Below are 16,572 nucleotides of genomic sequence, written 5' to 3'. Positions count from 1 at the left end.
ACTCCCTTATTTATAATGCAGGACAGCAGGGCCTTGTAAGTGTATATTCTGGTTCATCTGAGGACACACGGTTGTTCATTTTAAAATTAGATTCATCCTGATTATATGAAAACAGCCTACGTGTGATTGGTCAAAACAGCAGGAAAGCATTACTCAGCACCTACTTTCTGGGCCTACGTTCTAGACTCCACTAAACTTGTAAAACACCCAGTCCCTGCCCTCTTGGAACTTGAAATCTAGCAAAGAAATATCTATTTCACTGACCAATATGAGGTTTGGACATTGGACAGTGAAGAAATATATATATAGTAAGTGACTAACCATGTAATATTACAAAGGGACAAAGGGGTGAGAAGAATTGTCATTGAAGCGGCATGTTTCATCAGGGCAGGGTGAAAGCAAATTTGGATCTCAATCTTAATTAATCAGGGCAGGATTTTGGGAGTTCCTTGAATGAAGGACATTGGGAAGCTGGGTTAAAACAGAAGCAGGGAAAAATATATTATGGATTTTAAGTGAAGACATTTGAATGTGGACAGTAGAAAAGTATTAGAATAAGAGAGAGGAGTGCCTGCTATGAAAAAAAGGAAGAGAGGTAATCAGCTTAGACATCATATTCAACACACATGGGAGAGTAAAATGTGTGTTCAAGAGGCTGGAGTCCCAGACAGTTAACTGAACATCTATTATTCGTATTTTCTTCAAATCCTGAGGGTTCACTAAATTCAACAATTAACCATCAAACATATCTCTTGAGATTGAAAAATGCTAGGTCATCTATAAAAAGAAGACCATTACCAATAAACACATCATAAAACTAAATGAAGAATGACTAATGATGCAAAATGATTATGGAAATTCGTATGTTAACTCCTGGGTCTCTCTCTTTGATTTCTTGTCTTTTGGGTGAGAAATCTCTCTATCTCCAGGGTGCAGGTTTACTTCAAGACAATTGATTTTACTATTTCTGCAATAATAAAATGATAACAAAAATTGTTTTCTATGTTTTGAGCACTCACCAGGCACTAGGTACTGGCTAAGCAGTGAAAAATCATTATGTCACATAATCTCCTCCACAATGCTGTGATGTAAGCACCAGTATTCTTCCTATTGCACAGATGGATGACTGAAGTTCAAAGCAGTTAAGAAACTTGCAGGAGAGACCATAGGCTAGGAAAGGGCAAAACCAGACATCCAACTCAACACCTGTATGGACGTCCAGCACCCCACATCCTGATCTCTCTTGCCAATGCCTCAGCTCTCAACCAGTCCAGGACCCAGGACCCCCAGCTTTTCCCTCTGCAGACACACTTAGCCAATAAGGGTAATGGCAGGGATGGGTGTCTCTCCTCCCTGATCTGTGACAGGACTTTAGAATAAGACATTAATGGCACCCACACTGTGAGTTACCCTGAGCCCCAAAGACCCCAGTGATGGGCCAGTAACAAGTTAGCGATTATTCAGATAATCATTTCCTCCCTATTCTGGAATATCAAGAATTAATTAGCTGGATTCTGTACCTGAGAGGAATTTATCAGGATTAACTTCTTAATATCTCGAAATTTAATCTTCAAAAGGTTTACAAAATACTTCACAAAAATTGGCTTGTGAAGTTGAAGACAACCTCACCTACGCTAATATAAAGGAATACAATTATTTCTTTTTTCTTTTACATGTTCTCAGCATACTTATCACTGGTTGGCGTTATTTCTTAATAATCCAAAATGTATGTGTGCTTTGCATTTCCTTCCTTCTTAAAATACGGCATTTTAATAATAATTAAATAATAAGGTTTTCAGAAAGGTAAAATATGCATAGGTGGAAGGAAAAGGCTTCTTTGTTCTTTTCACTTACCTCACTTTTATTATTCATGCCCCTCTTACATTTCCTTCATGGGAGGCACTTCTATAGAACACACTGAATATTTGATAAAGCACATTTATACTTTGGGAAGAAAACAAGCAAACACCCTTTTTGCTAAAAAGAAAAAAAAGAGGGTTCCCTATTGCAGTAAGAAATGGTAAATAGGATAAATATTAGGAAAATTGGTATTTTTATCCAAGATATTATGTAATGAGTCATTTATTTAAACAGTCTGAAGTTCTGTAAGAGGATACCAGGGAAATGGCTTCAATACCTCTGTCAACACATCAACAATCAGCACTGGCCTCTGCTCTCTGATAGCTCTACTCTAAATTTTAGTTTCCTTTAAAAAAATCGGTACTATCAGGATTGATTGGCAAACTCCCAATACTATGTGCATAGGATGACCCACATAGATCTATTAAGGAAATAAAAATGATGCTCAAAGACTAAAAGGAAAATTCAGGTCTAGCAAGATTAAAAGATGACCCCATACGAATAAGGAGGAAGTGAGGAAAGAGAATTAGGTCAGACAGGATAGTGGTACTGCACCAAAAAATAGAAATGGGTTACCTCACAGCCGTGAAGATGTTTTCATCGCTTGCCAATGCCTCCAAAAGCAGCGAGACAGTGATGTGATGAAGGCCACATAAGAATTAAAAAACAGAGTAGCACAGTATGGAAAAGACAGCTCCCTGACCACCAAATAATTCTTCTTCTTTCCCGGGGAATAGAGTCATCACTGGAAAGCTGCCATAGGGACTGTTTCCCATCCCGCTTCATTTAGGTGGGGACGTATGATTTGTGATTTATGATTTGTTTTCACCAGTGGAATTTTAGCAAAATGGTTTTGTGTCACTTTCAAGCCTGTGTGCTTCTCTACTCTCTCATTGCCTCCCTGTGGTCGGATGGAGTGAAGCCAGGATCTTGGTAGCCATGAGTAGAAGATGAAGGACCCCAAGACTAAAGGCACTTGGGACTCCCTTGAACGGCTACGGAGCATAGCCACCAACCAGTCAGGGACAGCAGTTTTCAACTTCACACGATTGAAAAATAAAGTGTTTTAGCCACTGTGTATTCTTCATTTCAAAGCGTAATGTTTTCCTAACCAATCTATGTGGCAAGAAAAATAACGTGTCTCACTTTAAATACTGCATATAACTTATTTTTGCATGGAATTTGGTAAAATCACACACTCCTAAGGCTATAGTCATATTGCCCAATTACAAATGGCTATTGAGCACTTGAAATGTGACTAGTCAAAGTTGAGATGCGCTGCGAGTATAAAACACACACCAGATACTGAAGATTTCATGCAAAAAGTAAAACATCTCATTGATATTTTTATATGGATTACAAGTTAATAATATTGTGAATATACTGGGTGAAATAAAGCATGTTATTGAAATTGAACTCACTGGTTGCTTTTTACTCATTTATCATGTGGCTACGGTAAAATTTCAAACTACATATGTGGCTCATGTTATATTTCCACTGTACTCCTGCTGGGCTACCAGGCAGGGGCTAGCGAATTATAACCCACATAAAGTTATTGTACACAGCCATGATCATTTATTTGCCTATTATCTATGGCTGCTTTCACACTACAGCAGCAGAGTCGAGTAGTCTCAGTGGAGATTGTACATCTTGAAAAAGCTTAAAATACTATATACGGCCTATTATAGAAAATGTGTGCCAACTTCTGAGCTAAGGATAACTTTGAGATTATCTAATTTATCTAGATAAATTTACTGTTTTATGACTATGGAAATTAAAGCTCAGATAAATCAAGAGACTTATCCAAAAATTTTTTACTCTCAATTTGGTGATATTGCCATAATGTCTCATTCATTCATTCATTCATTCATTCATCTTCTCCATCCATTTCAATTTTGGTCATTAAAGAAATGAAATCACTATCAGTCAGAAAACCAACACTTAATAATGAATCTCAACACACCAATGTCAATGATAATTCAATGTAGTTGTTCAGAAGTATGTTTCTGTCTGACTAGGAACTGTAGACATATGTATACAATAGCAGAAAAACCCTTGAGTAATATTCAGCTATGAATAGGCTGTGAGATGGTCTTTAAGCTTTATTTGAAAACATTCTACAGAGAATCTATCATGTAATCTGCTTTCAAATTAAACTTGAAATTCTCCCAAATGTAAAGCCATCTTGCTAAAAATATTCATTATTGGAATTAACTTAGAAGAATTTTGCCACATCTTGGAGAAAGTGAAATCTGTTCCCAAAGACATCACGGCAACATGTAACTGCCTTGGTTCCGGCAGCCATCATCTCTCGGTGGATTATTCAGAGAGTCCCTAACTGGGCTTATCGTTTTCAGTCTCACTCCCACTCAAGATCTATCCCAAATAACTCTGCTAAAATAAAAATCTGACTTGCTGAACATTTAGCTTCTTCATGCTATTAAGAAAAAGTCCATCTTCCTTACTGTGGCCAGAAAAGTCTTCACCATGTGACTCCTACCTGTTCCAACAGCTTCATTTATTGTCCTTTGATATTCAAAGGATTGGGCTCCATGCAACTTCCCAAAGGTTTCATACTTTTACCCCGCTTCATACATTGGTATGTGGTGTTCTTGCTGCCTAGAACTCACCGCACGCCTGACTCTGGGTTCCCACTCCACAGTGTACTTGCTCCATCACATAACTTATCAATATTGTAACTGCCTGTTGAGGTATTAATTCTACTGCTGCTACAATGGCTAATATTTAGGAACACTTAACTGTGGGGTCAAATGCTACATGATTCCATTTAATGAAGAAACTGAGCACATGCAACAAAGCCAGGTGAAGCTAGGCTATGAATCCACACATTCCCACTCCTCAGCTCTCATTCTTAACTCTATACCAGTGGTTTGCAGTAGGGATGAGTTTGCCTCCCACAAGACATTTGGCAATATCTGGAGACATTTTTGATTGCTGCAATTGGAGCATGGGTGGGGCGGGGGGAGGGCTACTGGTATGTAGTGGGTAGGGGCCAGTGATGCTGATAAACACAGGGCAGCTCTCCACAGCAAAGAATTATCTGGCCCCAAATGCCAATAGTTGAGGTGGGGAAACACTGTGAGAGACCAAATTAATTTCTGTAGATTGCACCAAGAGTCTCTGAGCATCTCTACAGCAAGGATTTTTAAATGGGGGCACCCGGGTGGCTCAGTGGGTTAGGCACCTGACACCAGCTCAGGTCATGATCTCACAGGTCATGAGTTCAAGCCCCACATCGGGCTCTGTGCTGACAGTTTAGAGCCTGGAACCTGCTTCAGATTCTGTGTTTCCCTCCCTCTCTGTCTCTCTCTCTCTGCCCCTCCCCTGCTCATACTCTCTTTCTCTCTGTCAAGAATAAATAAACATTAAAAAAAATTAAATGTTCACCATGGTGTCTTGGCACCTACCATAGAGTCTGGCACCCAGCAGATGTCCAGTGCATATATGAGATGATGGATAGTGGGAGGTGGGATAGAGGAATGAATCACATATGGATTCATGGATTGTGGGAGGTGGGATAGAGGTATGAATGCAGAGATGGAAAGATGGAGGGATGGAAGGATGGACACAGTCAGGATAAAAAAATAAGTTTACTCGGGGCACCTAGCTGACTTAGTAGAGCACATGACTCATAATCTTAGGGTTGTGAGTTCAAGCCCCGTGGTGGGTGTGGTGCCTACTTTAAAATAATAAGTTTACTCATTTTAAAGCTTGGTTTCTGTGACAACCTCAATAAGGATAACTAAACATATATCCTTAGTTAGCAGTAAATGAATGCATGTAGAGTTCATTCTAGAGAATGCCTTCACCTTAACAATACCTTATGTTATTGAAGCTACAGACGGACAGATCAAATTAATAAGCCAAAAGCCTAGGAGGCTTTTTTTACAGAGTCCTCAGAGGGACAAGGTGTTTTTCAAAGCCCTTCTAACTACTACACTACAGGATAAATTGATATATTCATCATCCACATAGGCCATAACTGAAATTGTTTTTTTTTTTAATTTTTTTTCAACGTTTATTTATTTTTTGGGGGGACAGAGAGAGACAGAGCATGAACGGGGGAGGGGCAGAGAGAGAGGGAGACACAATCGGAAACAGGCTCCAGGCTCTGAGCCATCAGCCCAGAGCCTGACGCGGGGCTCGAACCCACGGACCGTGAGATCGTGACCTGGCTGAAGTCGGACGCTCAACCGACTGCGCCACCCAGGCGCCCCTGAAATTGTTTTTAAAAAGATTTTTCTGTGTAAGGTTTCCGTGGTTCCTTTTTTTTTTTAAATCAAAGGACAAATAATACAAGAATATACAACATTATACTTCCCCTTATTGTAGCTACATTTCAGATATAAACACATTATTCTAGATCTCTACCTAGATGCTAGAATTGGAGCAGAAATTATGGTGGAGCTTAGGTGACATTCAAAAAGGTAAACAAAAACACACATGGCAAAAATAAGCCATTCTCTGGCTTATGTAAATCAGCACATCCAGATCTCAGGAATAAAGTCAAGAAAAGATACATTTTATGATTATAATACTTTAAAAGTAATATCAATTTAGCATAATTTTTATATCATTGCAAAAGACTTCAACAATGGCAACATTAGTCAGTGTTGAATACAAACTCATAAGCCTTTTTTTGTGTGAAAAACATCAAGTTTCTGCTGTAGGATTGATACTGCTCCTAGGAATCAGAACTTATTATAAAATGTAGTCAGCGGTTAAGACAAATGAGACTAATTTTTTTAAGTGTAGTGCTATGAACTGTTCCTCACCACCTCTTGCACTACACTTTAGCCATTTGCGTTTTTACACACACACACACACACACACACACACACACACACAAAGAAAATGGTGAGCAAATAAGTTTTGTTACCTGCTCTCCCTCTTGGAGATTCATAATGCACACAATCATAAACACAGTCTCTGAAAAATTCTTGTGTTAAGTTGTTAAACTCAGGATTTCCCAAACACAATTGACCACGGAGTAACATAAAAAAACAGTAAACAAGTAAACAGTAAAATAATGTGAGGATCTGCCGAAATACTCAGGAGTATGGAGAAGGACTAAAAGTTGATGACAGGGTTTTTAGCTTGGGACATCTGCGTGACGGTGGCATTTCTCACCGTGGTTTGGAAGCTAGGCATGGAAAGTACAGTTGGAGCCGGAGACAAGCACTGCCTTTTTAACTATATATAAGAACGCGAGACACGCTTGTCACAGAGGCAGAGTCTCCCTGCACAGACATGCCAGCTGCTGAGACATTTATGCACACTGGGAGTGAAATTTGAAAAACTTGACCACCCCCAGGAACATCATGATCGTTATCATCAGTCATTGTTTTTTGAGCACCTTTTCTGTACAAGCATTGTTGAAATCTGAGAAAACAGAGACTTTCCCCTCTTAAGACTCTGAGGGGAAAGGGGGGAAAAGTATATCCGAATCATCCTGAGAACCACTGAACAACGTGCATCACAACAGTCAGAATATTCAATGGGTTCCTGAATGTCACGATCATGCATTGTGCCACTAAAACCACGACTATCCTCTCCACTCTTCTCATCACAAACATTCTTGGACCTCCAGAAGAGTCACAAAAGTGTATTTCCCAAATTAAGAAGAAGACATACCTGCTGTCAGTTTGCATTCTTTTGTCCAAACTTTGGCTTTAATCGGCTTAACACTCACGAAATCCTGAATATTTTTTATCACAGAAGAGAAACCATGATCCACGAGGCCTCTCGTTTGGAACTAAGAAGTTGAATGAGTAATTCAGTTCAGATCACTCCTTTCCTAGCCATTACATGTTATGCTCACTCAGCACACGCACCTGTATACGTATGTTATTTTACATGGTGTTATACTGCTGTATACACACTACATATTATAATATATAATTATGTGTTGTATGCACAGATATGTAAATGTATATGTTAGAGTGTCTATCATGATGGAAAGGCTACAGTAAACTTCTGGGGACACAGAGTTAAGGATCCTGGGTCCTAATACCAGGCTCTCCTAACTTGCCATTTGGAAGAGATATCTAAGTTCACAGGAGAGCTCAGTTTCTCACTCAATAAAAATAGTACTGCACAAGAAGACCTGCCAGCACATAAACTCTCCAAAGTCCCTTGAAATTAGGACAGTATGGACCGGACAACATGAGCACCATTCTAGCTGTCAGCTGGCCAGACGGCTGAGAGAAGCGTATGGAAATACATTACTTGTGACTCGGTGGTTTGGGTATTTCCCCCCTCCCCAACTTACCTGAACATCATAATTGGCTAACAAGTTGGGGAAATTAAGGTGAAGAGTGAACATCCTTAATCAGAGACTCACTGACCTAAATAGATTCAACCTCACACCGCTTGGATACCAAGAGAACCCTGGCTGAATCCCACTGCAATATACGCTAATACACACAGGCTGTAGAAACCACAAAACAATTGCCTCCTCAGATTAAAAAAATAACTTTATTTCATCTAGGGGGCCATAAGAGAGAGCCCAATAAGCATATCCATTCTATCACAGTAGATACCATTTCATAATCCCTTTGTATTAATATATGCATATCGTCTTATAGGTCACTAGGCCGCATGCTGACTAGTGGAACCAGGCACAAATTTTTGTAGACTGAATGGGAAATCAAATCAAATAGTCAAAATGGCTTTATTTATTTTTATTTTTTAAATGTTTTTTAATGGTTATTTATTTTTGAGACAGAGAGAGAGAGAGAGAGAGAGAGCGTGCACATGAGCACGAGCAGGGGAGAGGCAGAGAGGCAGAGAGAGAGAGAGAGAGAGAGAGAGAGAGAAAGAGAATCCAAAGCAGGCTCTGCACTGTCAGTGCAAAGCCTCATGTGGGGCTTGAACTCAACGAACTGCAAGATATGACCTGAGCCGAAATCAGATGCTCAACCCACTGAGCCATCCAGGCACCCCATCAAATAGTGAAAATGACTTTAAATAATGCAAGAGGTTAATTTGCCATCCATTGCTCAACCAGTTCAGACACTGGCATAAGCCCTACTAGCTGTGGTATAGATATCTAATGCAATTCAGGCAGCAAACATTCAGTTTGCGCAAAACTAAGTCAAAAGATGACACTTAATACCAACAACAGAAGAGAAGGAGAAGCACCACCCCTTTACCTATTCCCATTCAGTTTTCCAACAAGTATTTCCCTGTGCCCAGGTGTCAAAGTCTTTGCTAAGTGCTGGGGAGGCCAGCATGAATAAACCCATAGCCCTTCATCACACTTTAGAGGGGGAGACAGAAATGGAAACAAAACCCAAACTGCCCTGCAAGGTGATAAGAGCTATACAGACTAAAGCACACAGTATCAAGACCACCTGTTCAGAAGGTTCATGGCTATCAGGTCATTTTCAAGTACCTGGCTGTCCTGTCCTCTCAGATTGCTCTAGTCAAAAGCCTGGCTGAGACACTGGATATTTGAGAAAGTCGGCCTAAAGAACATGTTAACCATTCATTCCTCTAGGTTTTCTGAGCTCTATTTTTGCACCGGGGACAATCGCCAGAATCTCCACGGCTGAACCACAGTAGCTCAGGCTCCCAAAGATAAACTCCCACTGGGTTACTTTTCATCATTTTGTCTTCTGCATTTTTTATTCTCATAAAAGGCACGACCATATAAAGAACTTTACTTCGCATTCTGTAGAATTGAAGTTCAAGTACTGGCCATTATATGATTTGATATTTCATGGAAGTATATACTAGGTGCCAGGCACCATAGTAAGCCCTCTAGAAATGTTATATGATGTATCTGTACAACTTCAATGCATATCTGCCACCTCCAGGCCCCCTTTTTCCTGTTAACTTGGCTACCGAGAAGCTTAGAGCTAAATTAAATAAAGCAGTAAGCACTTAGGATTTCAGTTTAATGATCTTTACTCCTGTAGAAAATTTTGATCTTTCTTCCCCTACCATTTTCACAAGTCTTATCGCTTTGTGGGATTTTTGCTATGCATTTATGCAGACACATTTCTGAAAGCCCATACTCTATAAACAAAAACACATTACCATAATTACCCATTGTCGTTTCCTTTTTGTCTCAGTTGTCAAAAGAGTTTCCATGAATAGCTAATTCGGAGATGACCCTTTGGGTATCACACCTGGGTCACTTGAAAACTCAGATAATGCAATACCTCGCACAATCATCTGGTTCAGAATCTGTTTATGAAAGTGCGAAAGGAGGTAAAGGGGGAAAGTTAAATGACTTCACTTACAACACAGAGTAACCAAATGTCCAAATTTGGAAATTTGGTTATTTCCAAATCTACCCCCAAGGGCGATTTCCATCTTGTATTGTATCCTGACAGTCCCATTCTGCCCCTTCCCCAGGAACTGCTACTTGTGTAGACCAGCTTACACCACAACACGCCCTTGGTCCCCTTAGGGCTGCCAAGGCCAGAGGCACTGCCAGAACCTGCTGAGTGAGAAGGCACTGCTATCATCCAGTGATGTCGGTTCCCTGGAATTTCACTCTTAGCACTGACAATGCCTCTGGAACTCATAAAGATTCTGCTGATACCCAGAGAGTTGAAGGTCAGTGTCTTCAGGGAATCTGGGTAACCTGTCAAGGCAAACTGCTGAGGATTTGCATGTACTCAAGGCAAATGCCCCCAGGAAGAACTTGCAGAAATAATCCTCTGCAATGTCACTAGATAGAATAGAATGGGGCTAGCTTTCATCTCAAAAAAAAAAAAAAAAAAAAAAAAAAGGGTGGGGGGAAAGACAGATAAGGATGGAACCATATATTCATGGCAAACACATATACGCAGGCACAAGTCTGGACATACCCAGTTGGTACCCACTCAGGTTGCTTAGTCACATATTTTTAGGAAGACCGTGTTTGGGTGCAACCATTGCTTTATTTAGCCAAGATCTATCCAGCTCCTACTGTGTGCCAAGCACTGTTTAAGACGCTGGAGAATCAAGGGTTAATGAGGCAGTCAAGACTCTTTTCTCCTGGACTCTACATTCTAGACGGGTATTCAACAAGTACCAAATGAAATGACAATTCAGATTGCAAAGAAGACCAAGCGATGTGGGGGGGGGGGGGGCGTTGGGGAAGAAACTAAAAACAGTATGATGGTTCTGAGAAAGAATGAGTCAAGTGGTCACAGAAGGGCTTTTTAAGAAGTTGACACGTAATCTTACACTAGAATGACAAGAAGGAGTTCAAGAAACCAATCGCCTCACTCGGATTTCTACCAAAAGGATAAGCTTGCTAAAACAAACACACAAACACACAAACACCCAACTTGCAATCCCACGGGTGGCTCCACACATGCCATGCTTCAAACAACTTCAAAAATTCCAGGAAAGGATAGGAATCCACAACTCTCTCTTCTCTTCAGGAAATTTTAAGAAATTACCTTTGCCCAAAAGATGTTAGATTAAAAGGCAGTTGTCTTAATTCATCACTATGACAGAATAAAGAAGCGAAAAGGAGAGAGATGGAATGCTTATTCCTCTTATAAAGCCAGTTAGTCTATAAAACAACATTCCAATGTCAATAAAATTATGCCTTTGCATTATAATGCCAACAGGAATTGCTTCATTAAAAAAATAGTTCAATAGCTATATTTAGTAGCACTTACTCTCACTAAAAAAGAAAAGCAAATCATATCTACTACCAGATGGTCCCACTTCCAATATATATATAACTTTGAAATTCATTAAAAATAAGATTTTGACAGTATCCATTTAACGTGTACAAATAATAAATGATTGTTCACCCATGTCTTCCCATATATTACCTTCAAAAAATCACTTACTATTGAATTTCTGTTAGACTCAATTAAAACCCTTAGCCAACTGGCATGAAAACTCCTAAAAATAGCCACTGCTCAGAATACTTTTCATCAAAACACCTTTTTCTTTAATGTTTCCTAGTCTCTGACTAGTTTCAGAATAAGAAAGGTAAGCAGAAGTGAATTAGGGAGCAGATCAGTCACCAGTGAATATTCAGAATGAATCATGGAATATTTGAACTAAAATGCAATTTTTATTACTTTGTAATCTAGCACATGCTATATATTATTACAATGTAAATAAGCAGCATAAACTAGAACAAGGCCAAATAATGTAAAGATATTGCTTAACAGGTCTACGGGATCCAATGCTTTTACCATTATAAAAATTGCTGGGCTCTGACATCGATACACCATCCAAGGAATGCTTAGTTTTTGAACTTCAAAACTGGTCTTTAAAACTGCATCTCACTAGCACCTAAGACCAGTAACAGGCTACAAGGAAGACTTTGTTTCAAATTTATTTACTGATGATTAGGCACAGTGTTTCAATCTTCACAAAATCTGAACGTGTGTGGAGACGGGAGGGTGGAGAGTGTTCAACTTGTTTGTTCAGGTTCACTCTTTTTCTTTGCTTCGGCTTAGGAATTGTTATGTTTCTAGACTCTTTTTGTAAAATTTCCCATTTGGGGACAAGTACACACTTAACCTTTAATAAATTAAAAAAACAACAACGACAACAACATCCTATGTGCCCTCCCCTCCAACAAATCAGAAGGCTTAAGAATTAGCACTAATAATCCTACAATGGTCATTGGGAAATCCTCCTCCAAAATGACAACTGCAGCTAAGAAGGACGCGATCTACTAGGGTTAAAAAAAAAAAAAAAAAAAAACCAACAAAAAACAAAAAACAACTCCCCCAAATGAGTCCTCCTCGGAAGGGGGCTGGAGGCCCGGGGGAGGAGAGCGCAGCTGGCACAACTCCTGGTTACCAGAACCAACTCGAGGCGACCCAGAGGAAGATGCTGCGTCAAAAGAAGAGCGAGGCAAAGAAGCGCGCGACCCAGCAGGGAGGCGAAATCGCCACCGAGTCCCCGAGGAGGCGGGGAGAAGCCAAGCCGCCAGGCACCGGCCACGGCGCACGCCAACATTCAAGATTATTCTCCCTTCCAAACCCCGGAGTTCCGGAGCAGGAGAAAAAGGGGGATGGGGGGCACCCACAGTCCCTTTAAACCGCCTCCCCGCCCCCCCCCCCTCCCCGGTGTCTGCCAACCTTTTCCGAACCCCCGTGTCACAGAACTTCCTCATCATGGAAACTTCCACTCGGTTCGGCGCTAAGGATGCCAAACTCCATTTCACAAGGAGCCTGTCAACAGCTGGGCTTGGGGGTTTGAGGAACAGAGCGGCTGCGATTGGAGGGGGTCCCCAGACACCCTGCTCCGCCACTGCCCACGCTGGGGCTCCCCGACTGCCGCCGCGCGGTGCCGGAGCACGAGGGGCACCTCCTCCCGGACCCGGGGTGCAGAAGCCCCGCGGAGGCAGGTAACACGGCGGCTGACACCCTCCACCCACGCCCGCCCGCGCGCCCGGCTTCGCCGCCCGCACCCCTCAGGTTCCCGCGACACCCCCGCCGCCAGCCGGCCCACCCTTCTGGAAGGTCGGAACTGCCGCCCCCTCCCCTCCTCCCCCCCACGCCCCCGCCTCCGCGCGGTCCTCTCGCCAAATTACCAGTGCCCTCCAGACGGTTGGGTTGAGCGCCCCTGCCCGGGGAAGGCAGCCTGCGGGCGCTTGCCCCGAGCCCGGAGAACAGAAGGTCTCCTTTCCAAGCGCACTCACATTATTCATGCAAAGTTAATCCCCGCCGCGTCACGGCCGCCCGCCCGAGGATGTGCGCCTTCCTTGGCCAAGCCCCGCAGTCTCCACCCTCCTCCGCCCCCTCCTCCCGGCGGCGGGGTCCCGGGGAGCGCCGGCGACGGGACGTCGCGCGAGTCCTGCAAAATGTCAACTCCTTGGGCGAAGAGAGGCGGCCGCCGCCAGGGCCGCGCCGGCCCTCCCCGGCCACTCCACTTTTATAGGCGTAGGAAGCGAGTGTGGTCCGGGCACCGGAGTCCCCGCCTCTCCGGGCCCCCCTCGCACCCGGCCCGCCCCGGCCCGCTCCCGGGGCACTGCCTTACTCCGGGCCCGGGGCGCCCGCGCCGCGCCGCGTCCGCGAACCGGTGACCTGGTTTCCCCTCCAACCCTCGCGGCGGTCCTACTCGCGCGGCGGCGGCGGCCAAGAGCAAGCAAACCCGGCTCCGCCAGGGGCGCAGCGAGGAAATGGCCTCCCAGACGCTCGCGCCGCCGCCGCCGCCGCCGCCGCCGCCGCCGCCGCCCAGGGGCCGCCAGGATGGCACCCGACGCCCCCCGCCGGGCTCCGGGGGGGGAACGCTCAGAAGTGTCCGCTGCTGGGCGCTCGCGGACCCCTACCCCGCAGCCCACGCGCGCACCGCCCCAGGCCGGCCGCCTCCGCACCTGCCTCCCCAGGTTCGGGCGCTCCCTCTCCTCCCAGTCCCGGCCGTGCCCTCCTCCCAGGGTGCCCTTCCCAGGGTGGCGATGTTGCGGCGGTTTAGGCGGCCGCGCGTCCACCCACCCGGCGGCTTGCGCACCGAGGTTCGGGTTTGGACGTCATTCCTCTGGTAGGCGAAGAGGAAGAAACGGGGGAAGAGTGACAAGGAGGCGGGGGGACCTTCCAGAAGCACGGGCTTTTCTCTGCCCCGAAGGACCAGTGTGACCCCTGCCAGCGCGCTCCTCTCCCTTTTTCCAAACCACTTGTGGCGCGTGTCCGGCGGACAGAGCGCTCTGGCTCCTCCTGGGGCCTCCCACGGGCCGGGCTGTCTGGAGTTCCCTTCACATCACCCGGCCCCCCCCCCCCCCCCCGCCTCCCTGCTCCCGCCTCCCCCCCCCCCCCCATAATTTGGAAAATACCTGGCCTGCTTTTGAGGGAGACACCCCTCCGCATAATTATGCATATCCTGGGAGATGTGTGCAGAGTCGAGACACTCCACAGGTTCCCTATTAATTTGCCTTGGCCCTGGGTATGTACAAATAAAACCCGGAAGACAACAATAATGTATACTCTTGCAGCGTTCTGCCCCAGGCAAGTAAGAATTTCTGAACTGCCCCCCATGCTCCACCTCAAGTGTTGAAAGCCCAGGGTTGAGGTTAGGAGAAAATGAAGCGGGCAGCTGCATTCTGGGCTTGAAGAATGCTTGTAAAAATACGGAGTGCCCAAAATGCTAAAACGCAGTCGGTACGAAGGTATACTTGCAGCAAAACTATTCTGATGACAGGGTACAATTATTTTCTTACATTAAAAATAATCCCTACTTCATTATTCAATATACACTTTTATTCGTACAACAATGGGATAGAGCTATGACGGTCTGTATCCTCAACTGTCTGAACAACGTATAGATGATTTATTGCAGAGCTTTCCAGATTTCCAGCCGGTGACGTGTGATTTAATTCCAGCTTCTTGCGAGCATCCCACGGAAGAGGGCGAGGAGCCACCACTCTGGCTAGCAGCCTTAACAGCCACAACTGTCCAGAAATTCGGGAACTGTTGCCTGCGCCTGGACGCACGGTGTTTCAGGTGCTTCCAGAGAGAAAGTCGCAGACCCCAAGGCTCCCTGGCGAGAGGGAGGGGCCTCCCCGTCAGAATCCACGGACCTTAAATCCCCTCGGTTCTTGGCGATAAATCCTTGCTGTAGTTTATTTTTCACTCGTGATAAGGCTATATACCATAGGCTTTGCAGGTTTTGTGGCTGGATAGAAGTTGTTCTCCCTTGCAGGGAAGTTCCTGGGCTCTGCTCCAATGCTGCCCCGGGATGTTTTGGTTGCTTTGGAGGAAAGCTGTGGAGTCTGCACCGTTTGTTCCAAATAGGCGGCCCCCTGGTGGCTAACTGTGGGTGAAAAATCAGGCCACTGAGGAAAAAGCTTGGCTTTGACAGGCCACTACAGTTGACAGCCGGCTCTGCGCAGGGGCTATTGAGACATGCGAACGACTTTGTAATGGGGAGGGTGGGGAGGGGTGGAGTGGGCGGGGCATGATGCGAGTCTTCCTTCACAAAGGTGAATAATAGGCCCTGAAGCCTAATGGGACTTTGAATTTTTTTTCCTCTTCCTGAGTATAACTTGGAGCTAGATTCCATCTTAAGAAGGAAAACATCACACGGAGAATGAAGTATAACAAACACTGTTGCTCCCCTTTGTTCAAATGGCTTTGCTTTTCTGATCTCATTTTGCCTGGAAACTTTTGAAATAAAAAGTAAATTACAACATTAAATAAATAGCATGGCATTATTCAAACAACTCATGAGACTATGATTGTAACAATGTTATATGACAATGGGAGAAGGCAATTTTAGTGCAACGTTATTGAAACAACATGAATTATGAAGGATTCCATGAATTGGCCCTCTGAGGGCTGACTCCATGATGGCAAACAAGGATTGCTCTTAGGTTTCACAAAGGGGCCATTGGAGCAATAGTTTTATGGGGACCTGACTGAAGGCAAAAATAATATTCAAACTTTAGACCATATGGCCCCTGTTCCAGTCTAGCTGATTTGAGGGTGCACATCAAACCTGTTTTCACAACCCATGCTCACATGCCACTGATAGACAACCTCATTACCAGGATCGACAAATTTCAAGTTGCTGCCTTGGTTCAAGGAAGCCATTCATTCATGTATTCATTCATTCATTCATTCATTCATTCATCCACCGCTGGGGTAAGAAGATAAATGAAGTGTAAAGTCAACAGAACTGGGATTACACTGAAGCCACTGAGGCCAGTGGTGCAAATACAGGGTCTGAGCCTGTCTTTATTTAAAGTATTGATGTATTGTTCATCATGGATGATTGTTACAT

The 16,572-nt window shown here is 44.0% G+C and overlaps 1 protein-coding gene across 6 annotated transcripts in view; it reads right to left on the bottom strand.

Annotated features, from left to right (window-relative positions):
* Positions 1 to 14,722, bottom strand: part of THRB (thyroid hormone receptor beta) — a 388,679-nt gene extending 373,957 nt beyond the window's left edge. For 2 of the 6 annotated variants that reach the window (XM_047874357.1, XM_047874363.1), the window contains exon 1: positions 13,391 to 13,549. The gene's annotated coding sequence lies outside the window, so the exon portion shown is untranslated. Of the gene's footprint in view, positions 1 to 13,390; positions 13,550 to 13,836; positions 13,920 to 14,173; positions 14,224 to 14,626 lie in introns of those variants that run through there. The other 4 variants (XM_047874360.1, XM_047874362.1, XM_047874359.1 and 1 more) reach the window with 4 other exon arrangements.
* Positions 14,723 to 16,572: the final 1,850 nt, after the last annotated feature.

The sequence above is a fragment of the Prionailurus viverrinus genome, chromosome C2, assembly GCF_022837055.1.
Source record: "Prionailurus viverrinus isolate Anna chromosome C2, UM_Priviv_1.0, whole genome shotgun sequence".
NCBI lineage: Eukaryota > Metazoa > Chordata > Mammalia > Carnivora > Felidae > Prionailurus > Prionailurus viverrinus.
The sequence above is the reverse complement of the archived record's forward strand: the minus strand, read 5'-3'. Positions and strand labels throughout refer to the sequence as shown.